The 27,503-nt window shown below is 53.2% G+C and overlaps 1 protein-coding gene and 1 pseudogene across 3 annotated transcripts in view; one reads left to right on the top strand and one right to left on the bottom strand.

Moving 5' to 3' along the window:
* Positions 1–10,199, bottom strand: part of PCGF3 (polycomb group ring finger 3) — a 65,715-nt gene extending 55,516 nt beyond the window's left edge. For 2 of the 3 annotated variants that reach the window (XM_032253868.1, XM_032253867.1), the window contains exon 1: positions 9,999–10,199. The gene's annotated coding sequence lies outside the window, so the exon portion shown is untranslated. The remainder of the gene's footprint in view (positions 1–9,998) is intronic. The other variant, XM_032253866.1, reaches the window with a different exon arrangement.
* A 2,489-nt stretch (positions 10,200–12,688) lies between these two features.
* LOC116533958 lies at positions 12,689–13,733 on the top strand (annotated as a pseudogene).
* The last annotated feature ends 13,770 nt before the right edge of the window (positions 13,734–27,503 follow it).

Genomic DNA, 27,503 nt, shown 5'->3' with positions numbered 1-27,503 from the left:
CACTGTCTACAGGTCCCAGCACTCACACCCGATTCTCACACTCACAGAGCCTACAGGGTCCCAGCACTCACACCCAATTCTCACGTTCACACTGTCTACAGGGTCCCAGCACTCACACCCGATTCTCACACTCACACTGTCTACAGGGTCCCAGCACCCACACCCGTTTCTCACACTCACACTGTCTACAGGGTCCCAGCATCCACACCCAATTCTCACACTCACACTGTCTACAGGTCCCAGCACTCACACCTGATTCTTACACTCGGTGTCTACAGGGTCCCAGCACTCACACCCGATTCTCACACTCACAGGGCCTACAGGGTCCCAGCACCCACACCCGATTCTCACATTCACACTGTCTACAGGTCCTAGCACTCACGCCTGATTCTCACACTCATGCTGTCTACAGGTCCCAGCACTCACACCCGATTCTCACACTCACAGGGCCTACAGGGTACCAGCACACACACCCAATTCTGACTCACAGGGCTTACAGGGTTATAGCACTCACTCCCGATTGTCACACTCACAGGGCCTAAAGGGCCTAGCATTCACACGCGATTCTCAAACTCCGTGTCTACAGGTCCCAGCACTCACACCTGATTCTCACACTCACAGGGCCTACAGGGTCCCAGCACTCACACCCGATTCTCATACTCAGTGTCTACAGGATCCCAGCACCCACACCAGATTCTCACACTCATACTGTCTACAGGTCCCAGCACTCACACCCGATTCTCACACTCACAGGGCCTACAGGGTCCCGGCACCCACACCCGATTCTCACACTCACACTGTCTACACGTCCCAGCACTCACACCCGATTCTCACACTTGGTGTCTACAGGTCCCAGCACTCACACCCAATTGTCACATTCACAGGGCCTACAGGGTCCCAGCACTCACACCCGATTCTCACACTTGGTGTCTACAGGTCCCAGCACTCACACGCGATTCTCACACTCACACTGTCTACAGGGTCCCAGCACCCACACCTGATTCTCACACTCACAGTGTCTACAGGTCCCAGCGCTCACACCCGGTTCTCACACTCACAGGGCCTACAGGGTCCCAGCACTCACACTCAATTTTCACACTCACACTGTCTACAGGGTCCCAGCACCCACACCCGATTCTCACACTCACACTGTCTACAGGGTCCCAGCACCCACACCCGATTCTCACACTCGGTGTCTTCAGAGTCCCGGCACCCACGCCCGATTCTCATACTCACAGTGTCTACAGGGTCCCAGCACCCACACTCGATTCTCACACTCACAGTGTCTACAGGGGCCCAGCACCCACACCCGATTCTCACACTCGGTGTCTTCAGAGTCCCGGCACCCACATCCGATTCTCACACTCACAGTGTCTACGGGGTCCCAGCACCCGATTCTCACACTCACCGTGTCTACAGGGTCATAGCCCGGAAGCCCAGTTCTCTTGCTCAATCTGCACAGAAGCAGGAGAAAATAAAAGCAGGCCCAGAGGCTGTGGGACCCCCCTCCGTAGGGCTGGGAGCAGCTGAAGGAGCTACCCAATTGCCAATGCTCAACCCAGCAAACGTGAGGCAGCTCCAAGGGTAGGGCCAAGGCCAGCAGGGCCTCCAGCCTGAAACCTCATTAGGAGCCGCTGGTGTCTGCCCCCTCACCCCTCCAGCATGGGAAATGCTGTGGCCCAGCGACTCCTGGCTCGCTCCATGTCCCTGTTTGAACAGAGCAGCTGTGCCTGAACTGGCAAGTGGCCGTCTCGGCGCCCAGGTCCACCCTGGTGCTGCACCCATGCTAAGCACATCACCTGGGGGTGGCTTCAGGACTCTGAGCTCATGCTACCCTCAAAAAGATCCTGGGAACCTTGGAAGGGAAGGGGTGAATGCAGCGTGCATTTATGAAGGATATAAATTTGGAGTCACCAGAGGCCAGACTGCAGCGGGCAGAATTTGGAAACGGTGCCGAGAATCTGGAACTCTGGTGTACACAGACATCCTCCAGTTATTCACATCCTGACCCAAAGACTGCTCTAAAGGGACTTTTGAAGCTGGAATTAAGGTTCCAAATAAGCTAACTCAGAATTGGGAGTGCCAGGTGTGCCTGAGCTAATGACAAGGGTCCCTGCAGAGACAGAAGGCTCAGGGCCAAGCCTCTGCTGGACTGGCAGAAGCCAGTGGTTGGAAAGGACGCAAGCCGGGTCCATGGACAGAGAGCCAAGACCTCCAGCTCCAGGGGATCTCGCCTGGAATGGTCAGAAGGGCCAGGACCTCCAGGACAAGGCCAGGCCCCAGCTGATTCTGGCTGAGGAAAAGGTGGAGACATTCTCAAGACAGCTGGGGAGACACAGAGTGGCCTGGGGGTCAGCTGCCACCATGGAGTATGTGCCACCATCTGAGGGTCACAGTGGGGTGCAGCAGCATGGGGTCCCCCCTTGTTCTTGCTCTTAGGTGGGACTCTAACCTTCCCAACAAGACCCATCTGTCGGGAGCCAGGACGTATTCAGAGGAGAAGAGGAAGCACAAGTGGGTGTGGGTGGCAGAGGGTGCCGTCCTGGTCTGTTCAGGTGGCTGCGACTGAGGCACCTTACACCAAGCAGCTGACAAACCACAGAACGCGATTCTCAGTTCTGCAGGCTGGAAGTCCAAAATCAAGATGCTGGCAGATTTGGGGGCCAGTGGGGTCCGAGTCCTCACAGGCAGCGCCTTCCCTCATGTCCTCAGTGATAGAAAGGGGCTAGCCCTGGTCATCCAGGCAGAGCCTCCTGAGGGCCCCACGCCCGACATCACCACCTTGGGGATTAGGGTCCCCCCACGGATTCTGGGGGACACAGACGTTTGGACCACAGCAGATGCTCACTGTATAATTCTCTACGTTATTCTCTATTGTGATTTTTTTTCTTAATAAAAATTTGGGTAATAAAGGAAATTAAAGTCACTTAAAATTGAAAAAGTTGAAAGGCGAGCCCTGGAGGCCTCACATTTCACCCACGCCGGCCCTGTGCACCCTCTGCTGTGCCAGGATCATGCTGGTCTGATTCCTGGGCGGCAGCAGGAGTCAAACATGTTAATATGCACGCTGCTCAGAACAGCTCCACACAGCATCCATGAGGATCAGCGTTCGGTGACTGTTTATTGAGCGCCTAATATGGGCCAGGCCCTAATCAAGAACCTGGAGATGTAACAGCTCACAAAACCCAGACAGGAGACGTAGCCACAAGGCCGACAGCCCCCACGAGGCCACACAGGATCCATGAGGCCTACACAGCCCCCATGAGCCAACATAGCCCCACCAGGCCCACATTCCCCATGAATCCACACAGGACCCACGAGGCACACAACCCCCATGAGCCCACACAGCCCCCCACAAGCCCACACAGGACCCACCAGGCCCACAGCCCCCATGAGACCACACAGGACCCACCAGGCCCACAGCCTCCATGAGATCACACAGGACCCACCAGGCCCACAGCCCCCACAAGACCACACAGGACCCACCAGGCCCACAGCCCCCATGAGAACAAACAGGACCCACCAGGCCCATAGCCCCCATGAGACCACACAGGACCCACGAAGCACACGGCCCCCACAAGACCACACAGAACCCACGAGCCCACACAGCCCCATAAGGCCCATAGGCCCCCAGAGGCCACACAGCCCCATGAGGCCCTACGACCCCCACAAGGCCACACAGGCCTCACAAGGCCACATAGCACCCATGAGGCCCATGGCATCCATGAGGTCACACAGCCCCCACCCAGAGGCCCACAGGACCCATGGATTAGAGGGAGCTTCAGGGAGGCCTGCAGACAGATGTCCTCTTTGCATCTATTGCTTATTAAATGTCTGGAATTTGCTGCTAATGTAGCAAACCCCAGCAAGTATCAATGAATTTGCGAAAAAAAAAAATAAACAAGCCAAAAAACCTCAATTAACCTCCACTCTCTAAGTGTACATAAATATTAGAGTTTATTGGCCGGGCACAGTGGCTCATGCCTGTAATCTCAACACTTTGGAGGCTGATGTGGGCGGATCACCTGAGGGCAGGAGATCAAGAACAGCCTGGCCAACATGGTGAAACCCCGTCTCCACTAAAAATACAAAAAATTAGCTGAGCGTGATGGCGTGCACCTGCAATCCCAGCTATTCCAGAGGCTGAGGCAGGAGAATTGCTTGAACTCGGGAAGCAGAGGTTGCCATGAGCCGAGATCATGCCATTGCACTCCAGCCTGGGCAACGAGAGCAAAACTCCGTCTCAAAAAAAACCAAAACAAAACAACAAAATTAGAGTTTATCTTTTAAAAAAAGCAAGTCAACATAACAATAGGTTGAAGGACTATATTTTCCAGAGAGTATTAGTTCCTATCAATGGGAGGTTTGCTTCATTTAGGGTATAATTCTACAAAAACACACCCTGGCAATGTTCACTGCTGCTTTTTGTCATTCTAGCTTTTGCACAGCTCAGTTCTGGGGGAGAAACGTGGCCGATCAGGAAAGACAGTTTTGTCGTTTTTCTTAAGGCCTCACATTTTTAAAATTCAATGATAAACTATCAACGTAGGAAATTAAAAATAATTTCAATTTTTAAAGCACAATGAATTGTGCCATATTTTTGCAATATTAACAGCAAATATTAGAATAAAAAATAGATCAACAACAGGAAACTGTCCCTAAACTTCACTGTATTTCAACAGTAAAAGAAAAATTACATTTTCTTTTCTGTTTTTTTTTTGAGTCAAAGTCTCGCTCTGTCATCCATGCTGGAGGGCAGTAGTGCTCTCAGCTCACTGCAACCTCCACCTCCTGGGTTCAAGCAATTCTCCTGGCTCAGCCTCCCGAGTAGGTGGGACTACAGGTGCCCACCACCACGCCTGGCTAATTTTGGAGAAAAATTACATTTCAGGCTGGCGCGGTGGCTCAAGCCTGTAATCCCAGCACTTTGGGAGGCTGAGGCGGGTGGATCACGAGGTCAAGAGATCGAGACCATCCTGGTCAACATGGTGAAACCCCGTCTCTACTAAAAATACAAAAAATTAGCTGGGCATGGTGGTGCGTGCCTGTAATCCCAGCTACTCAGGAGGCTGAGGCAGGAGAATTGCCTGAACCCAGGAGGCGGAGGTTGCGGTGAGCCGAGATCGCGCCATTGCACTCCAGCCTGGGTAACATCAGTGAAACTCCGTCTCAAAAAAAAAAAAAAAAAAAAAAGAAAAATTACATTTCAACTTCAATTGTAAGGCTGCAAACAAAATAACAAATCCTGCCATTTGCTCTTGTTGTCCAGGCTGGAGTGCAGTGGTGCCATCTCAGCTCATGCCTGTCATCCCAGCACTTTGGGAGGCTGGGGCGGGTGGATCACCTGAGATTGGGAGTTCAAGACCAGCCTGACCAACACAGAGAAACACTGTCTTTACTAAAAAGTACAAAATTAGCTGGGTGTGGTAATACATGCCCGTAATCCCAACTATTTGGGAGGCCGAGGCAGGAGAATCTCTTAAACCTGGGAGGCGGAGGTTGTGGTGAGCTGAGATCGCACCACTGCACTCCAGCCTGGGCAACAAGAATAAAACTCTGTCTCAAAAAAAAAAGAGAAAAAAAACAGTAACAATATACACCAAAACAAGACTCACTTCATAACCCAAATGAAAACACCCAAGTAAACAATTGTAGCCCCCGGTGAAGGGCCCCTGTGGAGCCGCTGATAGTCTGCAGAGTGAGGCGTGGTGGGAGGGTCAGGCTGAGGTCTCCAGAGTCCAGGACAGGTCCCCTTCACGGCTCTGGCTGCAGCCCAGAACTGGTGGCAGGCATGGGTCCAGCTCCCTGTGGGGCGAAGGGTGTGGGCTGGGGGCAGAGGCTCTGGCTGGCAGTGGTGCCTGCACCCTGGATCTAAGGTCTCACACGGGCCAAATGTCCAACACAGTCAGGGTCTCACGTCTCCTACAGCACCATTATGAAGTCACAAATAACTGTGGGCACGAGGCCGACAGTGACTGGTAAAAACATTTCCAACATATACTTAAAGTGGTTTAGAAAAACTTAACGGAAGTCGATTGATAATTTCTGGAGCAAGACCACTGGCAGGAATAAAATGAGGGGACTCTGAGGACAAGTAAAACACTTGCACTTGAAGCTGTTAGAATCTGACATCAGTGACACACACCCTGTCATTTAATTTGCGGGGTCTTACGGCTTGCTACTCATATTCCAAATTGCAAGTTAATTCCTAAGAATCTTTTTTATCTGTAATTTATCTTCCTTTACACATCCCAAGTATCTCAATCATGACAGTGACATTGGAGAAACCCACAGCAATTAAAGAGACAGCTGGATGGTCACACCCCCCATCAACACATCAGTCTACACGCCATCACTGATTCACTTACGGGCTGTCTCTCTAGTGCCCTGGCAGATGCCAGGCTCACAGCACCACTACGCTGGGCAGGCTTTAGGTGGTTCCAGTGACCACACCTGCCTACGGTATGCTCACTGTTTGGAGTTCCCTCCCAACCACGTAGGGGCCTAACGACTCACTTCTGGCAAAGAGAATTTGGCAAAAGTGATAGAATTGTCACTCCACAGTCTGGGACGTCCTTCCTGTCCCTCTCTGGGTTGGCGTGGGCACCCTCGGAGCTGCCCTACAGAAAAAGGAACTGAGGGCTCCAGCCCACAGTCATGTGACGCAGCCTGAGCGCAAACACTCCCAGTCCAGCCTTCAGAGGAGACACAGCCCCAGACGGGAGCCTCCTGAGCCAAAGGAGACACAGCCCCAGATGGAAGCCTCCTGAGCCAGAGGACCCGCCTGGAGCCCTGACCCACAGAAACAGTAAGATGCTATCTGACTGTCAGTTTAAGGCACAGGTTCGGGTAATCTGCTCCACTCAGGACAGCCGCACCTCTAAAAACCTGGGAACCAGACAGCACAGAGCCAAACAAACCTGAATACTCAGCTTCACCAGCCTCTTCCACAATTTCACAAAGCAAATTAAGTTTTAAATACAGTAAGGATATGTCAAAAGAGCAAATCAGAAGGAAGTGTTGAGTAAAAGGTCCCAGGCGGTTACACTGGGCAAATAAAAGCTTCTAGGTCTAGGCTGACCAGGCAGGGACACATTTGGCTCACATTCAGTACCCTCAAATGTTAAGCTGAAAACCTAAAGTGGTTTTCTCCTAAGTAACCAAGAAGTGAAGTTGTGGCAAAGATGAAATCCCGAACCATCTGATTCAGTGTTTCTCTTGGGAGTCCAGAGAGCTACAGTTTTAGGGTTACACTTCATCTTATTGCCCAGCTTCCAGACAACTGTGCACGCCTAATCTGAGTGGATGTCTCTGAGGATCTACCAGCTTTCATTCATTCGTTCATGCATCATTCACTCTTTTGGGAAACGTGCACTGCACGCTAGCAGCCATGCCGTACCCTCTAGGAGCAGGCTCCTGGGCTGACCACCCTTGAGAAACACCCTGACACGATCTCACTGGATAACCCTTCCCTAGTCAAAGGACAGCACAGACCACTCACTGTGAACACCTCACGCAGTATAAAAACTGCACCCCACGCTTTCATTACCACTTCCAAATTAAAGGAAAACACCCACAAGTTCTAGATAAAAGGCTGATTCAAAGGTGTGAAAGAAATAAAGACCCCCACCCCATGCCCCCCGACCAGGATGCTTCAATTCCTTCCCTTCCTGGAGTGGAGAGGGGGTGGGAAACAGCCATGCCTGCTACAACTTTCCTGACTTCGACCAACAGGAGTCCACATCCCAGTTAAAATCCAACCCTCCTTTGAGTCTCCCAGACACTGAAAATGCCTCTACACTGAGGAAGGGGGCACTCACGTAACCTTGGAGGTGGGGAGAGGGGCAGGAGGATTGAAGGTCCTGGACACGGACCATGGCCAAGGCAAGGGAAGGACAGCAGCCCTGGACAAGGGGCTGACAGGAGGGGAGGGCACAGTGCCAGCCTGAGGCGTAGAGCCTGTGGGCTGGGAGCTCCTGGAACCCTGAGTACCCTGCCTCATACCTGCCCCAGGTGCCAGCCTAGGGAGCTTGTGTGCAGGGGCTGTGGGGCTGGCCAGGGTCTCATGGAAAGGGCCTCAGGTACCAGGATGCCAGATGCCTGGGCCTTCACAGCAGGTGCATCCAGCTGAGTGGGCTAAGCAGATTCAGGACACCTCTGGATCCCACCCCAGGGTCCCTGTACTTCTTACAACCTAGTCTTGGGGTCTACATGCTCTTCAGCGACTTGTTCAGGAGTCCCAGCTCCTCTGAGGGCCTGTCTGGAAGTTCTAGCTTTCATCAGGTCGTCCTTGAAAGCCTAGCCTTCTCCCCTCCCCCATCCATACCCAGTGTCCCAACTCTAAGTGACCCCATCTGAGGTCCTGGTCATCTAGGACCCTGTCCATGTCACAAGTCCCTCTCACTGTCCAGTCTCAGGGTCCCAGACTCCAGGGGGGAGATGGGGCTGTTTCAGGGTACCAGCCCCCGAGGGGAGATGAGGCTGTCTCTGCATCCCAGCCCCCACCAGAGGAGATGGGGCTGTCTCAGGGTCCCAGCCTCCCAGGGGAGATCTGGCAGTCTCAGGGTCCCAGCCCCCAGGGGAGACAGGGCTGTCTCAGGCTCCTGGCCCCCCCCCCAGGTGAGATGGGGCAGTCTCAGGGTCCGAGCCCACCTCCCGGGGAGATGGAGTGGTCTCAGGGTCCGGGGTGGGGGAGATAAAGCTGTCTCAGGGTCCAAGCCTCCGGGGGAGATAGGGTGGTCTCAGGGTCTGAGCAGTGCTCACAGGACTGCTTCAGGGTCAGGTCCTCCGGAATGACGGTCGTGGGGTCCTGGCCCTCATCTGTGGCCCACTTTAAGGCGGGACCTTCCTTGGATACCTGTTCTGGGGTTCTGGCATTCTTTGGGTTCTGCCTGGTCCCTAGGTCTGATCCTCCTCCATGATTTTTCCCAGGGTCCTAGCCCTGCCTGGTCCCTGCCAGGTGGCCAGGTTCGACCCTCCCTGGTGACCCATCTTGGGGTCCCAGCTCTTCTCGGTAGCCTGTCCCAGGGTCAGACCCTCCTGGATGACCTGTCCTGGCACGCTGGGGGTCCCGTGCAGTCCCAGGGCCCAACTCTTCTCAGGTGCTGGCTGTCTGAGGACCCAGCCCTCCTGAGGTCCTGCCTGGGCTAGGGTCTTGCCCTCCCTGCGTCCCCTGCCTGGACTGGGTTCCCCGCCCTCCCGGGGTGCTGACTGGGCTGGGGTCCTGCCCTTCTGGGGTCCTGCCTGGGCTAGAGTCTTGGCCCTCCCGGGGTCCTGCCTGGGCTACAGTCTTGGCCCTCCCGGGGTCCTGCCTGGGCTGGGGTCTTGCCCTTCCTGGGTCTTGCCTGGGCTGGGGTTTTGGCCTCTCTGGGTCCTGCCTGGGCTGGGGTCTTGGCCCTTCCTAGGTCCTGCCTGGACTGAGGTCTCGGCCCTCCCGGGGTCCCTCCTGGGCTGGCGTATGGGTCCTGCCTGGACTGAGGTCTCGGCCCTCCCGGGGTCCCGCCCGGGCTGGGGTCTCGGCCCTCCCGGGGTCCCTCCCGGGCTGGGGTGTCGGCCCTCCCGGGGTCCCGCCCGGGCTGCGGTGCCGGGCCTCCCGGGGTCCCGCCCGGGCTGGGGTGTCGGCCCTCCCGGGGTCCCGCCGGGGCTGGGGTGTCGGCCCTCCCGGGGTCCCGCCCGGGCTGCGGTGCCGGGCCTCCCGGGGTCCCGCCGGGGCTGGGGTGTCGGCCCTCCCGGGGTCCCGCCGGGGCTGGGGTGTCGGCCCTCCCGGGGTCCCTCCTGGGCTGGTGTGTCGGCCCTCCCGGGGTCCTGCCCGGGCTGCGGTGCCGGGCCTCCCGGGGTCCAGCCCTCTCCAGGGCCTGCCAAGGGCTTCCCCGGCCAGGCCGTCTGGGACGCCAGAGAGCGGGCCCGGGGTTCGGAGCCTTCCGGGCCGGACCGGGCCGAGGCCGCAGCGTGAGGAGCGGGCGCCACAGGCCCAGGCCAGGCGGGGAGGACTGACTGACCTGCGGTCTCGGGGCTGCGGCCGAGCGGGGCGCACGCGGGGTCCTCGCCGGAGGGGGGAGGGGGCGCCGCTCCCTCTGGGTCCCCCCCAAGAGGAGGAGAAAAAAGCCCGTCCGGAGTTTAAAACAAAGAGGCGGAAATGCCCGAGCTGAGCCGAGCGCCGCGTCGGGGGCGCCGCGCTCAGAGCATGCGCGGTGTGTGGCTCGGCTCCCACCCGCCGGCCGGGGCGGGGGCGGGGCCGGGAGGTAAAGGGCGGGGATAGGGACGGGGATGGGCGTGGTCAGAGGGCGCAGGCGCGTTGGGGCAGGACTCGGCCGAGGGACCCGCGGGGCGCGAGGACCAGGGGCGGAGCAGGGGGCGGGGCCACTGGGGGCGTGGTCAGGAGACCGACGGGGCCGCCCTGCGCCGGGGGACCCTCCGCGTCCCACACTGTCGTGAGCTGGGGTGCTGGAGCTGTGGGATGCCGGCGTGGAACAGGAGTTGGGAGTCGTTAGCTCATGTGGAGAGGGGGTGGCCCAGGGAGTGACCCCGCGGCCGTCCGCGTGGAGAAGTCAAGAGTCGGACCCCAGGGAGCCTCCACCAGCCGTGGCACACCACGTGAATAAGTCAGAAGTCGGACCTCGGGGAGCAGCCACCAGCCACGGCTTGGGTCCGCTGCTGAGAGGAGACTGAGAAGAGCTGGGGCCCTCCAGAGACTTCCAGCACTGGGGGGCCGCGTTATTGGGGTGGGAGGAGAGCACAGAGCGGAGACGTGAACGTATACAGCATTCCCAGGCGCACTGCTGCGGCCATGGGAGGGGAGGTGGGGAGGGCTCCCCGGAGCCATGGGGTGGTCCAGGGCAGGGGAGGTGCCCACTGGGGAGGGCTGCCTGGGATTGGGTGCTGGAGCAGCTGGCCCTCCTCAAGAGCCCTGACTGCAGTTTTCAGCTGGGGAAGGCAGGCCTCGGATTCGGAGGGGAGGGCTGGGGGTCATCCCTGAAGGAGGCAGGGGCAAGGTGTTGGTGCAGGAAGTGCAAGGTGGATGGCTAGAAGGGACAGGAGCAGTCCGGGACTGAGGGCAGTGGCCCCAGGAAGAGGCAGAGCAGTAAGCTGCAGTTTAGAACTTACTCCAGCTCCCGGCCCCAGGCCTCTCCTCAGGGAGGCGCAAACCCTTCCTCTGGGCTGCAGGCTTCTCTCCTGCTGGCTGTCAGCCGTGCCTGACCTCGACCCCGAGCCCTGTGCTCTGTGTTCAGCCCTGTTTCTGCTGAATGTCATTAGGAAGCTCAAACGCGACATGGCAGGATGGGTTCCCCAGGCCTTCCTGAGTCTGTTGTGCACCCCAGCACCCCACCGCCACCACCAGTCCTGAGGCAAGAGCCCAGAGTCCTCTGCACCCTCTTCCTCTCATGCCCACGCCAGCCATCCGTGGCCCATTGGCAGCCATCGCGTATCCCACCCACACCCTCCAGGGACCCACTCAGCCAAGGCCCAAGGGTGGGGCATTGAACCTTCTTCCCATTTACCATTGAACCTTCTTCCAATTTGCCTGTGCTAAAAACGCTTTTAGAGGCCAGTACAGCTCAAGTCTGCAGTCCCAGCCTGGATGACAAATGAAGACCCTGCCTCAAAATAAAATAAATACCTAAATAAATCCTTGAGGATTATGGGAAGATGGTGGCAGTAGCAAAAATTTTGTATCTCCCTGAATTTCCTCGTGAACATGTAGAACTACAAAGAAGATCGAAACTCAGATGGGAAGCACTGGCTGCAAAGCCAGAAGGTGACGTGTTTTCACGCCAGGTGGAGGCCAAGCTCAGAGCCTCACTCTCTTCACCATCAGCAGGTGTGTGCAGGGCCCGGGTTTACCGTCTTTCCTGAAGCAGCTGAAAATACATCCAAGGATTCTCAGACACTGGGCATCAGGTACCATGGGCCATGATCCCTGAGAGAGGAGCGTATGGGTTGAGACCTAAAGGAAGCCTCCCGGCTGCCACTCAGGGAGAGGAGCTGGGTGGAGGGGGACAAAGCTGGCAGCCAGGGAGGCCCACACACCAGAGTCCACAGGGCAGGGGCAGAGAGGAGGGACTGCCCACAGCCAGAGCTCCAGGATGGGGCAGGCGGGAGCGCCCAGAGCTGGGAAGGACTCCGTAAAGAAGCTGGCGGAACAGGGCTTGGAGTCTTTACACTCCTCCTGGCCCCAGGATGTCCTCGTGGCCCAGGGACAGCAGGCAGGGTGGTCAGCTATGGGACAGGAGTGAAGGCTGAGCTGGTCCACACTCACAAAGCTCAGAAGGCTGGAGAGGATAGGTGCAGGGATATTTAATGGGAATACAAACATACTCAGAACTCAACAGGGAAAGTGAACAACGTCTGCATCTAATCAAAAGTTACCAGACATGCAAAGAAGGAAAATATGACCCATAATGAGGAAGAAAGTCCATCAGTGGAGGCAGACCTGGAAACCATGCTGGTGTAGAATGAGGTCTGTGCATAGAAGCAGCTGTCACTGTTTCAGAGGCCCCAGGAGCCAGAGGAAGGCTGAATGTGCCTGGGTATGGATCAGGAGATGGACGAGGAAACCAAAGCGGTGAAGACCGCAGGGCCTGAGGCCCACCCCCAGAGGCCCCCACCGGCCACAACTGAAGCCACTGGTTAAAGCACACCAAGGATGCTTATACCACAAATGCGTAATGCCACTTAAAAAGATGCTGTGAGGAGAGCTGCCATCTTATGGGAGCGAAACCAACGCCTGGCGCGGAGCAGCAGCCGCTGAGGTGTCCCTGGCCAGTGTCCTTCCACCTGTCCACAAGCATGGGGAACATCTTCGCCAACCTCTTCAAGGGCCTTTTTGGCAAAAAGGAAATGCGCATCCTCATGGTGGGCCTGGATGTGCGGGGAAGACCACCATCCTATACAAGCTAAAGCTGGGTGAGATCGTGACCGCCACTCCCACCATAGGCTTCAATGTGGAAACTGGAGTACAAGAACATCAGCTTCACTGTGTGGGACGTGGGTGGCCAGGACAAGATCCAGCCTCTGTGGCGCCACTACTTCCAGAACACACAAGGCCTGATCTTCGTGGTGGACAGAGCGCGTGAACGAGGCCCGTGAGGAGCTTGTGAGGATGCTGGCTGAGGACGAGCTCCGGGATGCTGTCCCCCTGGTGTTCGCCAACAAGCAGGGCCTCCCCAGCACCATGAATGAGGCCGAGATCACAGACAAGCTGGGGCTGCACTCCCTACGCCACAGGAACTGGTACCTTCAGGCCATCGGTGGTGACGGGCTCTATGAAGGACTGGATTGGCGGTCCAATCAGCTCCGGATCCAGAAGTGAATGCGACCCTCCTCCCTCTCACTCCTCTCACCCGCTGCTTTACTCTCATGTGGCAATCGTGCGGCTCGCGGTGTGAACGCCAGAAGCTGCCTCCGTGGTCTGGTCACCGTGTGCATCGCACCATGCTGTAAATGTGGCAGACGCAGCCTGTGGCCAGGCTTTTTATTTAATGTAAATAGTTTTCATTTCCAATGAGGCAGTTTCTGGTACTCCTATGCAATATTACTTAGCTTCTTTTATTGTAAAAAGAAAAATCAACTTCCTGTTGAGTGCTGAGAGGGGATGTAGGCCTGTGGGCATCTGGCCTCCAGGAGTCGCTGTGTTGGGAGAGCCGGGCACCCTCGGCTTTAGAGCTGTGTTGAAATCCATTTCGGTGGTTGGTTTTTAACCCAAACCCAGTGCATTTTTTTTAAATAGTTAAAAATCTAAGTCGAGAACACTTGAACACACAGAAGGGAGACCCTGCCTAGCATAGATTTGCAGTTACAGCCTGAATGCCGGTCACCAGCCCGGCTGTTCCCCTTGGGAACGTGAGGCGGCAGCACGGCAGACCGTGATCAGTTCTGCATGGTGACAATAGACATCCTGCAACTGGCTTGTCCTTGGGTCACCCTGCATTCCATAGCTATGTGCTTGTCCCTGTGCCCCCATGGTTCCCAGGAGTCAGGCTGGGAGCCCACACCCGCCCCACTCTCCCACAGGCCACCACACCCACCTTCAGGCAGCCTGTGGGAGGCAGGGCCCCACCTGTCCCTCCGTCCGCATGTGGCCAGAGTGAGTCCGTTGTCTCCAGCACTTGTGCTCACTCAGACACTTCGGCAGGATGTCTGGGGCCTCACCAGCAGGAGTGTGTACAAGCCGGGCAGGCGGTCCACCCAGACCCACAGCCCCTCCAGAGCACCCCACCTCCGTGTGTGACGTAGCCCTATTTCCCTCAGCCTGCAAAGGTCTGATTTGCCATCAAAAAGCCAACATCTACTTTTTTCTTTTGTATTTTGGTAGACACTGCAGAAGCTGGAGCTGTTAAATTTGGGGAAACCTCAGAACTGGTCTATTTGGTGTCGTGGAACCTCTTACTGCTTTGAATACACGATTAGCAATCAACAACAACAACAAAAAAGTTGCTGTGGGGCTGTGCACACTGGCTCATGCCCGTAATCCCAGCACTTTGGGAGGCTGCGGTGGGCAGATCACCTGAGGTCGGGAGTTTGAGACCAGCCTGACCAACATGGTTAAACCCCATCTTTACTAAAAATACAAAATTAGCCAGGCATGGTGGCGCAGGTCTGTAGTCCCAGCTACTGGGGAGGCTGAGGCACCCGGGAGGCAAGAGTTGAAGTAAGCTATGATCGCACCATTGCACTCCAGCCTGGGCAACAAGAGCGAAACTCCATCTCAAACAAACAAACAAAAAGATGCTGTAAATGGGCTCTGGGGCGCCAGCTTGTTCTTACAAAACTGACAAAGAGTGGGGCCAACCAGCCGCTCATCTTCCCTTACACACCCTGTACCTCGAGGTGGCAAAGACGTGGGGAGTGCTTGCTTCTCTCTAGAAACATTCCAGTGGGTAAATGAAGAAGTTATAGAATAATATAGAATGAACTCTCCCCCTTTCACACCCCAGTGAGATAATGACACGGGTAACAACTGTCACTGATGTGAACATCACCAGAGACACAGCTGGACGTTAGGAGCTTCCTGGTAGGAAACTGACAGGACTTCAATGAGATCTTGCTAAAAAATCCACCCTGAATATGGGTGCAGCAGGCACCCATCCGCCACTCAGACTCGGCCCTCTGGCTGCTCCCGGGAGCCCCTGCAGTGAGTCTGTCCCAGGCCTTCTCCTGCAAGGGCGAGGGGCAGCCCTGGGGCCACAGTGCGGTGGAGCTCAAGGGCAGCCCTGGGGCCACCTTTTCTTCCACGTTTCTGTTTTTTCCCATTTCACACTCCCTCCCGGTCTCTCACTTCCTAAGGTGGTCGCCTGAGGAAAGCTCCCAACCCAAGCCCCAAATCTCAGGCTCTGCTTCTTGGGGACCTGAAGACACCGATTAAGCCTCCGGGTCTCACATTGATTCACAGGATTCGGGGACCAGCGGGAGACAGCTTGGAATGTAAGCAGAAACTCTCAGGACTAGAACTGTTTCTTCCACAACCAACGTGCAGGGGATTGAAGAAGATACAAAACAAGAAATGACAATCAAAAGGAAGTCAAGTGTAGACCAGCAACCTTATTTGGACCCTGAGTCACGCACAGCGTAAACAAAACAGAGCACATTACTCAGCAGTCTCGATAATGATACTGACTGGACACCTGATGATGCTGAAAATCAGCCAGGCCTGATGGCTCACGCCTGTGATCCCAACACTGTGGGAGGCCAGGATGGGTGGATCACCTGAGGTCAGGAGTTCGAGACCATCCTGAACAACATGGAGAAACCCCATTTCTACTAAAAATACAAAATTAGCCAGGCGTGGTGGTGCGTGCCTGTAATCCCAGCTACTTGTGAGGCTGAGTTGGGAAAATCACTTGAACGTGGGAGGTGGAGGTTGCGGTGACCCAAGATCACACCATTGCACTCCAACCTGGGTGACAAGAGTGAAACTCCATCTCAAAAAAAAAAAAAGAAAGACAATGAGGGCCTATTATTAAGGTATAAGGATGGTGGTGGTGTTGTGTTTCTGCAGGAGTTCTTATCTTTTAGCGATAGACACTCAAATATATGCATGAAATGAGGTAGTGGCTGAGGCTTCCTCAGAATAATTTGGAGGAGTCGGGGTGGGAAGAGGCTGGCAAGGAATTTAGACCAAACAAGATTGGCCAGTGCTGGGTGATGGGTTCATTAACACTGATGACACAGTTATGTCTCCATTTGTCTCTGCTTGAAATTTTCCATGATATAACCTGTAAAGATTGCAGCCCATAGGCAGGGCAAGGTGGCTTACGCCTGTAAGCCCAGCATTTTGGGAGGCCGAGGCGGGCAGATCACCTGAGATCAGGAGTTTGAGACCAGCCTGGCCAACATGGTGAAAACTCATCTGTACTAAATGTACAAAAAAATTAGCTGGGGCCGGGCGCGGTGGCTCACGCCTGTAATCCCAGCACTTTGGGAGGCCAAGGCGGGTGGATCACGAGGTCAAGAGATCGAGACCATCCTGGTCAACATGGTGAAACCCCGTCTCTACTAAAAATACAAAAAATCAGCTGGGCATGGTGGTGCATGCCTGTAATCCCAGCGACTCAGGAGGCTGAGGCAGGAGAGTTGCCGGAACCCAGGAGGCGGAGGTTGCGGTGAGCCGAGATCCCGCCATTGCACTCCAGCCTGGGTAAAAAGAGCGAAACTCCGTCTCAAAAAAAAAAAAAAAAAAAAAATTAGCTGGGTATGGTGGTGGGCACCTGGAATCCCAGCTACTCTGGAGGCTGAGGCAGGAGAATCACTTGAACCCAGGAGGCGGAGGTTGCAGTGAGCCGAGATTGTGCCACTGTACTCCAACCTGGGTGACAGAGCAAAACTCCGTCATAAAAAATAAATAAATAAATAAATAAATTAAATTAAATAAAAAAGATTGCCAGTCTCCTTCGGTTTCTCCCGCCAGATGCCAGCATGCCCCTCTGGAGCAGGAAGTGCCTGCAGGTGTCCTGCCAAGGAGGCCTCGTGGGAGTTTATTGAGTGAACACATCAATGAATTTGTGTTTCAATCAACTAGGTGGAAATCTTGGAAATAAAATTTATAGTCCGGGACACACACAAAAACCAATTGACCAGATAATTCGCAAAGCAGTTGAAGAGCTTGGTGGAGCCGTAAGTGACAGTCCTGCAGATAGGGCAGCCGGGAAACGATAGAAGTTCCCAGGGTGAGGGGTGGGGTGGGGTGGAGGAGCAGGAGGGGCCGAACTCGCAGACGTGATGATGGTACCACAAGAGCAGCTCAAGAAGAGAGAGTCCTGAGGTGCTGGGAACCAGCTGCAGCCCTGTGTGTGAGCGCCCTTAGTCCTGGCGGTGATGAGGGATTGAGGAAAAAAAAAAAAAAAAAGACAAAGAGACAAGAGTAGAATTTTACAGCATGGGTCTAGGGGACCAACCAGCGTAGGGACTTTATTAGGTGCATACACTTGTTAATTGAGGGGTGGGGGAGCAGGGGAGGTAATCAGGGAAGCCTTGAAACTATTGGGGGAAGACTTGAGACTAATGTGGGCAAGATAGCCTTGGGGAGCGGTGTGGTCTGCAGTGCTCAGTAACAGACGTGATTCTTATGCAAACCTAGAACACTGAATTCCACCACAGGTTGCTATCAAGGTGCATTTGCATCAGAAGCATAGCCCATAAGGCACCACCAGGCCTGACCACACCCAATCCATCAAAGGGCTTTTATCTCCCCAGCATTGCAGACACAGAGCAATCAAAATCACTCCAGATTCTGAGAACCTAGGCAGAGCCTGTGGCGTTCAGGTTATCTCGGCCCTGCAAGGCTTTTCTTTCTTGCTAGCTCCCATCTGCAAAGATCTTCCTGGATCTTGTGAGCAGAGGTCGTCTCCCTTCTCAGAGATCTTGCACAAGTCGCCTTTAGGAGACCCTCGTGCAGCCTCCACGTTGAGAAGACATTTGTGGGACCAAAGCAGTATGTCCTACTCTGCAACCACCCTGCAGTGCTCTGCAGTTTCACAGTGCCTTCAGGTGGTCTTTACCTTAGGCCTCCTGTTGCCACTTGATTTCTGTTTTACTGCACCAATATTTGATATAGCTTAGTTTGGGGTATAAACTTCAGTGTACAATAAGCAAAGCAAGCTTTTAATTATTTAATGAGAAATAACATAGGTCTGCCCCTGGCCATCTTGGCCCACAGTAAGAAGCTTCAGACTTGAGGCTAACCGGACTCCGCAAGTGGTGATGCAAACGTCGTGCTGGAGCAGGAGCGGCCGCGGGAAACGGATCTCTCGGACACGTAATACAGGAGGAAGGAGTTTATTCGGCCGGGAGCAAGGTGGCATAGTTGCCTAACAGCCAAGCTCCCCTAACAAAGGAAGGTTCCCTCTTTATATAGGCTTATACTTTGGATGTTACCTGTGGAAGAATCTTAGGTTTATAGCTTAACATATGAAAAGGGTCTCGGTTTACAGTCTCAGGAATTACATATGAAAAGGGCTTCAGTTTACAGTCTTAGGAATTACATATGAAAAGGATCTTGGTGGGCTGGGCGCGGTGGCTCACACCTGTAATCCCAGCACTTTGGGAGGCCGAGGCAGATGGATCACGAGGTCAAGAGATCGAGACCATCCTGGTCAACATGGTGAAACCCCGTTTCTACTAAAAATACCAAAAAAAAATTAGCTAGGCATGGTGGCACGTGCCTGTAATCCCAGCTACTCAGGAGGCTGAGGCAAGAGAATTGCCAGAACCCAGGAGGCGGAGGTTGCGGTGAGCCGAGATTGCGCCATTGCACTCCAGCCTGGGTAACAAGAGCGAAACTCCGTCTCAAAAAAAAAAAAAAAAAAGGAAAGGGTCTCGGTTTACAGTCTCAGGAATTACACACGAAAGGGGTTTCGGTTTACAGTCTCAGGAATTACACACGAAAGGGGTTTCACAGTCTTAGGAATGAAAAGGGGAAGTTTACAGTCTTAGGAACGAAAGGGGGAAGTTGATCTGAGATGCCTGGGTCTCCCTCTTCAGTGCTGGGAACGTGCTCAGACGCCGGGCAGGACCCTGGATGTGGGGAGGCAGGTGCCTGTGAAGGTGCAGAAGAGTCAGACCCTGAGTGGCCAGCATACTGCCAACAAGTGAACCCAAGTACGACGTAACCACTGAACCGAGAAACAACTCCAATTGTTCATCTGTGTGTGTGTGTGTGGTCTGTGTGGTGTGTGTTTGTTTGTTTTGAGATGGACAAGAATCTGGCTCTTGTTGCCCAGGCTGGAGTACGGTGGTGTGATCGCAGCTCACTGCAACCTCTGCCTCTTGGGTTCAAGTGATTATCCTGCCTCAGCCTCCCAAGTAGCTGGGATTACAGGCGTGTGCCACCACCCCTTGCTAATTTTGTATTTTTAGTAGAGTCAGTATTTTGCCATGTTGGCCAGGCTGGTCTTGAACTGCCGACCTCAGGTGATCCACACCTGCCTCAGCCTCCCAAAGTGCTGGGATTATAGGCATGAGCCACTGTGCCCAGCCAGTGTGTGTGTGTGCTTTAACACAAAACTGAAACTCAGCCATGGCCACCAGACAGTAGCATATGGGTGTGGTGAGCAGGAAACGCACTCTGAAGCCCCGGCCTGCTCAGAAGAGCCTGGAGATGCTGTGTGGCCTCGGCCTTTCTTGGAAGCTAACTGCATGTGTTAAAAGTCGCTTTTCTACTTGGCTGTCTTCCTGCACAGGAGCCACAGGACCGGAGCAAACAGGGTCTTGAGCCCCACTTCCACAGGCACTGCAGTGATGCATGGCTGTGTGGTTCAGCCGGCCACCCGGAAGATCTGCAGGCGCAAGGCCTGGCGAGCCAGGGTGCCTGAATCGCCCAGGTCCCCGTGGAGGCCCGTCCAGCCCACTGTGCGCTGCCCCAGGGTTTGGTACTGTGACCTGGTTGCGGGATGTGGGGGATGGAAGGACGGCTTTCCTCCCTCTCCTCTCAGGTGTTTTCAATTCCTGGATCTCTCACTCATCCAAGAATGGGGAGGGGATCCCGGTGCATGGTGAGCTCATTTAAGTAAATATCTGACCCAAAGAATTTTGCAGAAAATGATTTATTTAGGCAGAGAGAGAGTGAGAGAGAAAGAAATAGAGAGACTGAGCCCCCATGTTGCAGTGGGAGGGGACCCAGAGAGGTAGTCCGCACAGAGAAGGAAGGACAGCTCCCACACTGTTGTGGGAGGGGCTCCCCAGAGGGAAAATCCGAACAGGTGAGGGGCAGGGGTTCTTTTAATCTGGGACTTACTCCCACCCCATTCAAGTTCTCGTCCAGTAAGAGGAGTTTTTCCAAATTTCCTCTGGAGTGAAAGATTTTCTGAGTTCAATACTGGATTGGTTGCCATGCCCGCAATCAAAAGCCCCTCCTCCAAAGCCTTTCTCCAGCTTTCTAAACAGAAGAGCACACCTGGGCTCTCTACCTTTCCTGAGTGCAAAATCTTAAGTTAGACAAAGACCTCTAAGCTCCTGGATGGAGACGTGAAAGAACAGGTCAGGCACGTTGCTGTGAAGTTCTTGCCTTTGAAACATGCCCCTTGTGGACCTGGGAAGAGAAGTTAACACGTTCTCTCAGCACAATAGGAAGGTGTGCGCCAGCTGTGGCCTCAGGCTGATACGTGGATCACGGAAATGCCGGTGGTCCCGGCCACCTTCTTGTGAATGCGGCTGTGGCCAGCACTACAGAGTGGAACGAGAACCTTCTCACAGGAGCGTGGCCGGGACTATCGGCTTTTCTGTGATCCGAGGAGGCAGAACAAATCCACTGAGTCCCTGCAGGCCAGTGTGCAGTGGCTGAAGGAGACCACTCCAAACTCATCCTCTTCCCTGGAAGCCCTCAGCCCCCGGGAAGGAAGACGGTTCTGTTGAAGAACTGAAACTGCCACCCAGCTGGTGGGGCAGGTCATGCCCATCCCGAATGTCTGTAAGAAGAAGAAAGCCCGAGTCATCGTTGAGGAGGAGGAGAATTTCAAAGCCTTTGCTCACCTCACGTGGCCCGTGCCAGTGCCCAGCTCTTCAGCAAACGGGCAAAAGGAGCCCAGGAAGCTGCAGAACAGAATGTTGAAAAGAAAAAATAAAGCCCTCCTGGGGACCTGCAATAAATCAGCAGTCATGCTTGGTCTCCAAGAAAAAAAAAATTGAATGGCATAGCCTGGGCGCCTTGGCTCACGCCTGTAATCCCAACTCTTAGGCAAGGTGGGTGTATCACCCGAGGCACCAGCTGGCCAACATGGTGAAATCCTGTCTCTATTAAAAATACAAAAATTAGCTGGGCACTGTTGTGGGCGCCTGTAATCCCAGCTACTTGGGGGGCTGAGGCAGGAGAATCGCTTGAACCCAGGAGGCAGAGGTTGCAGTGAGCTGAGAATGTGCCACTGCACTCTAGCCTGAGTGACAGAGTTCCCTCTGTTTCCAACACACACACACACACACACACACACACACACACACACACACACACAGAATGCACCACACAAAGAGCATCCAATGCCAGTGTAGACTTCAGTTAAGGAGAACCTGTCAATATCGGTTCATCAATCATAACAAATGTACCAAACTCATACAGGATGTAAACAATGGGGAAGTGGAGTGCATAGCTTAGGGAAGAAAGGGGTATGTGGGAACTCTGGATTTTCTGATCAATTTTTCCGTAAACCTAAAATTGCTTTAAAACATAAAGTCTAATAATTTAAAAAAGCAAATTACTGATAAATGTAGCCAAAGAGTACAAAACTAATATTCTGAAGACTACAAACCATGACCAAAAAACGTGAAGAAGATGTAAGTGAACAGAAAGATATCTTCAGGTTGTGGTGGGAAGACACTATTGTTAAGGTGTCAGTCTCCACCCTAATCATTCAATGCAATCCCTATCAAAGTCCTAGAGAGATCTTCTGCAGACACTGACAAGCTGATCCTAAAATTTATATGGAAATTCAGGGGACTCAGAATAGCTGAAACAACCTTAAAAAGAACAAAATTGGCCAGGCCTGCCTGGCGGCTCCCACCTCTAATCCCAGCACTTTGAGAAGTCCAGGTGGGCAGATCACTTGAGGCCAGGAGTTCGAGAACAAACTGACCAACATGGTGAAACCCCATCTCTACTAAAAATACAAAAATTAGCCAGGCATGGTGGCAGGTGCCTGTAATCCCAGCTACTTAGGAGGCTGAGGCAGGAGAATCACTTGAATCCGGGAGGTAGAGGTTTCGGTGAGCCAAGATCATGCCACTGCACTCCAGCCTGGGCAACAGAGTGAGACTCCATCTCAAAAACAAAGAATAACAACAAAAAAAATAGATGCCCATTTTCAACATATTCAATAAAAATTTGATAACATACACAAAGTAGTCATGCCACATAATATGCAAAAGGTTAGCTATCAGTCATACCTATAGATAAATTAGACACCTACACTACACACAGGCGTGTGCACACAAACACAATGCCTACCTGCTCAAAAATACACCACACCGTACCCACATGCAAAAAATTAAATACCCATCTCAAAGTCTTACAGCAAGCTAGACTCTCCTGGGAGGCAATTCTCCATGTCAGGTTTCTGCATGTCCAGATCCTGAGAGTCACTGACACATGTTAAGGATGTTTGTCTTGGCTGGGCGCAGTGGCTCATGCCTGTAATACCGGCACTTTGGGAGGCCAAGGCAGGCGGATTACCTGAAGTCAGGAGCTTGAGACCAGCCTGTCCAATACGGTGAAACCCCATCTCTACTAAAAATACAAATTAGCTGGGAGTGTTGGCATGTACCTGTAATCCCAGCTGCCTTGCAAGGCTGAGGCACGAGGATTGCTTGAACCCAGGGGGCGGTTGTTGCAGTGAGCCAAGATTGTGCCACTGCACTCCAGCCTGAATAACAGAGCGAGACTCAATCACAAAAAGAAGAAAAAGAATGTTTGTCCTGGAGATGCTCTAGGATAGTGATGCCCAACCAAGGAGTCTCCCTCTCTGGAGATGCTTCTTTCAGGGAAGAAAGGACAAAGACCTCCCCCGCCTCCACAATGCCCCCCACCTACCTCTCTCCCTAGAGAAGGCTTACTTACACTCCAAAGAAGGGACCAGGTTTCTCCCTCTGGAAGGGAGGATGAGGAGACCTCCAGCAGTCCTGTAAAGGATAAGAGAGTTTTGGCCAGGCGCAGTGGCTCATACCTGTAATCCTAGCACTTTGGGAAGCCGAGGCAGGCGGATCACCTGAGGTTAGGAATTCGAGACCAGCCTGGCCAATGTGGTGAAACCCTGTCTCAACTAATAATATGAAAATTAGCCAGATGTGATCGTGGGCATCTGTAATCCCAGCTACTCGGGAGGCTGAGGCAAGAGAATTGCTGAACCTGGGAGGTCAAGGTTGTGGTGAGCCAAGATTGCACCACTGCACTCCAGCCTGGGCAAGAAGAGTGAAACTCTGCCTCAAAAAAAAAAAAAAAAAAGAAAAAAAGAAAAAGAAAAGAAAAGGTAAGAGAGTTTCCTGAACTCAGAGGTCTTCCCCACCATACACCCAAGTGCCTGTCCAGGTTCTACTCGCATCGCCTGAGGCTGAGACATGGAGCCGGGTCAGTGGCTGCCTTTGCCGGGAGTGGCAAATGCTGTCTGTCTCTGACAAGACCTGATGGTACCTGGGTCCACGTATGTGTGAAACTGGCTGGCCAGCTTGTTAGCTTGTGAGCAGAGCAAAGTCTCAGACACTTCTAGTCTCTGATCTAACATACTCATTTTATCACACACACACGGTACATACCCATCTGCTGTATCTGCCTTTACACAAAAAATTGGATGCCCATTTTATCCCACACAGACAAAAAAAAAAAAGATAACCATTTATACCATATGTATACATGCAATACAGAGGCCCCTCTCATATCACATATGCAAAAAAAATTAAAATTATCCAACTGACATCACACACATGAAAATATTATATAGCCTTACGTGACACAACTGGATGCCAATCTCACACCAGACACATGCACAAATAGATGATGATCAGGCCTACACCAGAATATTAGACAGCCACTGTGTGTGCGTGCGTGCGCACACACACACGCACACACACTCATTTCATACCATGTATATAAGAAAGTAGATACCTGATCACACAATGTACAAAAAATTAGATAACTATTTTTTTTTTGAGGCAAAGTTTCACTCCTGTTGCCCAGGCTGGAGTGCAATGGCTCAATGCCGGTTCACCGAAACCTCTGCCTCCTGGGCTCAAGGGATTCTGCTGCCTCAGCCTCCCAAGTAGCTGGGATTACAGGCATGTGCCACCATGCCCAGCTAATTTTGTATTTTTAGTAGAGACAGGGTTTCTCCATGTTGGTCAGATTGGTCTCAAACTCCCAACCTCAGGTGATTCGCCCACCTCAGCCTCCCAAAGTGCTGGGATTACAGGCGTGAGCCACCATGCCAGGCCTAGATAACTATTTAAACCCTGCACGCACACACACACACACACACACACACACATACACAAATTCTTTTTTTTTTTTAGACAGAGTCTTGCTCTGTCACCCAGGCTGGAGTGCAGTGGTACAATCTTGGCTCACTGCAACCTCCGCCTCCCTGGTTCAAATGATTCTCCTGCCTCAGCCTCCTGAGTAGCTGCAATTACAGGCACGCACCACCACACCTGGATAATTTTTTGTATTTTTAGTAGAGATGGGGTTTCACCATGTTGGCCAAGCTAGTCTCAAACTCCTCATGTCAAGTGATCTGCCCACCTTGGCTTCCCAAAGTGCTGAAATTACAGGTGTGAGCCGCTGCACCGGCCTCAGTCAATTTAGAAAGTTTATTATTTTTAAAAAAATTTTATTACTTTTTCGAGACAGAGTCTTGTTCTGTTGCCCAGGGTGGAATGCAATGGCGAGATCTCATCTCACTGCAACCTCCGCCCTCCCTGCCTCAGCCACCCTAGAAGCTGGGATTATAGGCGCTCACCACCACGCCCAGCTAATTTTGTATTTTTAGTAGAGATGGGGTTTCATTGTATTGGCCAGGCTTGTCTCTTGGCCAGGCTGGTCGTGAACTCCTGACCTCATGATCCACCCACCTCAGCCTCCCAAAGTGCTGGGATTACAGGCGTGAGCCACTGCGCCCGGCCGCCAGCTTGGTTTTATGCGTTTTAGAGAGACATGAACCCAGTCAATACATGTAGCATGCACATTGGTCCAGTCTGGTAAGGCAGAACAGCTTGAGGAGGTGGACGGCTTCAGGTCTCAGGTGGATTTGAAGATTTTCTGACCGGCCATTTGTTGAAAGAGTTATTATCTTCTTTTTTTTTTTTTTGAGACGGAGTTTCGCTCTTGTTTCCCAGGCTGGAGTGCAATGGCTCGATCACGGCTCACCGCAACCTCTCCCTCCTGGGTTCAAGCAATTCTCCTTCCTCAGCCTCCTGAGTAGCTGGGATTACAGGCACGCGCCACCATGCCCAGCTAATTTTTTGTATTTTTAGTAGAGACGGGGTTTCACCATGTTGACCAGGATGGTCTCGATCTCTTGACCTCATGAGCCACCCACCTCGGCCTCCCAAAGTGCTGGGATTACAGGCGTGAGCCACCACGCCCAGCCTAGGATGATCTTGAACTCTAGATCTCGTGATCCCCCCACCTTGGCCTCCCAAAGTGCTGGGATTACAGATACAAGCAATCGGACCCCACTGAGATCCCACTTTTTTTTTTTGAGACGGAGTCTCCCTTTATTGCCCAGGCTGGAGTGCAGTGGCATGATCTCAGCTCACTGAAACCTCCGTCTCCCAGGTTCAAGCGATTCTCTGCCTCAGCCTCTTGAGAAGCTGGTATTACAGTTGCCCGCCACCACGTCCGGCTTTTTGGTATTTTTAGTAGAGACAGAGTTTCACCATCTTGGCCAGGCCAGTCTTGAACTTCTGACCTCATGATCCACCCACCTCGGCCTCCCCAAGTGCTGGGATTACAGGCGTGAGCCACCGCGCCCGGCCAAAAGAGTTATTATCTAAAGACCTGGAATCAAATAGAAGGAACGCCTGTGTTAAGATGAGAGATTGTGGAGATTAAGGTTTTCTCACGCAAAGAAGCCTCCAGGGAACAGGCTTCAGTAAGAATAGATGGTAAATGCTTATTTTTTTTTTTAAAGACGGAGTTTCACCATGTTGGTCAGGCTGGTCTTGAACTCCCAACCTCAGGTGATCCACCCACTTTGGCCTCCAAAGTGCTTGGATTACAGGTGTGAGCCACCACCCCCGGCCGGTAAATGCTTCTTATCAGATCTCTGCAGTGAAGTGGTGAGGCTGGTCTGATTCCCACTTCTGCTCATGGCCTGAACTAGTTTTTCAGGATAATCTGGAATGTCCTCTGCCAAAGGTAGGGTACATCCATTGGTTAGGGGCTTAGAATTTTAATTTTCATTTACACACGCAGGAGAACACCAGCTCCTTCAACCACTTACACCAAATCCTCTGTGGAGGAGAGGCAGGAGGGGCCCCTGGGCTCAGATTCAAGGTGCCCTGACCTCAGGGCTCACAGAAGCCCCACGCTGCACAGGGAGGAGAGGAGGAGGACCCGGAGGGCTCCTCTCTGGTGGGCTGACTGGAATGGCAGTGGCCTGGCGGTGGACAGAGCCCTCCCTTGTGTAAGTAAATCAGCAGGCTCATTTTCCAGCGCACACCTCTGTGAAGCGATGGTCCATCCACATGCTTGAGGATGCAGTCACAGCGTTGCCTTGGGGCAGCCCGTGCCTCCAGGTCTGGGTGTGCACGTCCCAACCGGGCCTTCAGGTCGGGTCCTGAGGAGGCACAGAGACAGGTGGGAGTGATGGCACTCGGGCATGTGGAGATGAGGCGGGTACACCGGGAACCGGGCAGGTCCAGGAGGCTCCGTATGGCAAATGGCACCCAGCCGAGGAACTTGTCTGGCAGGCTCTTTTCTTGTGGAGGAGCCCTAGCTGAGAGGCCACACGGCCCACTGGTTCTGTTTTTACCCTGAAGCTGTGCAGGGCGATCCTTCACCCTGGGCTTCGGGGTTCTCTGGGAGGGGCACATAAACCAAACAGAGGAGCGGCTGGAGAGGCCAGGCCGACTCAGCGCTGCAGGTGAAACTCCCTCCCCGAAAGCCTCTGAAAAGGTGGCCTGGCTGATCCTCCAGTCTTGGCAGAGCAGTTGTTTTCAGTGGCTTGATTTTGAACAAGATATTGTTTAGAGAAGACACATTAGCCCGAAATTAATGAATGCTAGTCTGGGATGCTGACAGAAGTCTACAGGGGGTTGAAAGAAGAGAGACAACATTGAAATGCAAATTTAGCCATAACTGTGTATGTTAAACATTATGTAAATAAGCTTTTGAAGATCCTTTTCTTTTTTATTTTTATTTATTTTATTTTATTTTTATTTTTATTTATTTTTTTAAAAAAAGACCGGGTTTCACCATGTTGCTCAAGCTGGTCTTGAGCTCCCAACCTCAGGTGATCCACCCACCTTGGCCTCCAAAGTGCTTGGATTACAGGCATGAGCCACCACGCCCGGCCTATTTATTTTATTCTTTT

This window comes from Sapajus apella, unplaced genomic scaffold (assembly GCF_009761245.1).
Source record: "Sapajus apella isolate SASKATOON/1434 unplaced genomic scaffold, GSC_monkey_1.0 scaffold85, whole genome shotgun sequence".
In the NCBI taxonomy this organism is placed as follows: Eukaryota; Metazoa; Chordata; class Mammalia; order Primates; family Cebidae; genus Sapajus; species Sapajus apella.
Note: the sequence above shows the minus strand (reverse complement) of the source record. Positions and strands in the feature narration are given on the sequence as shown.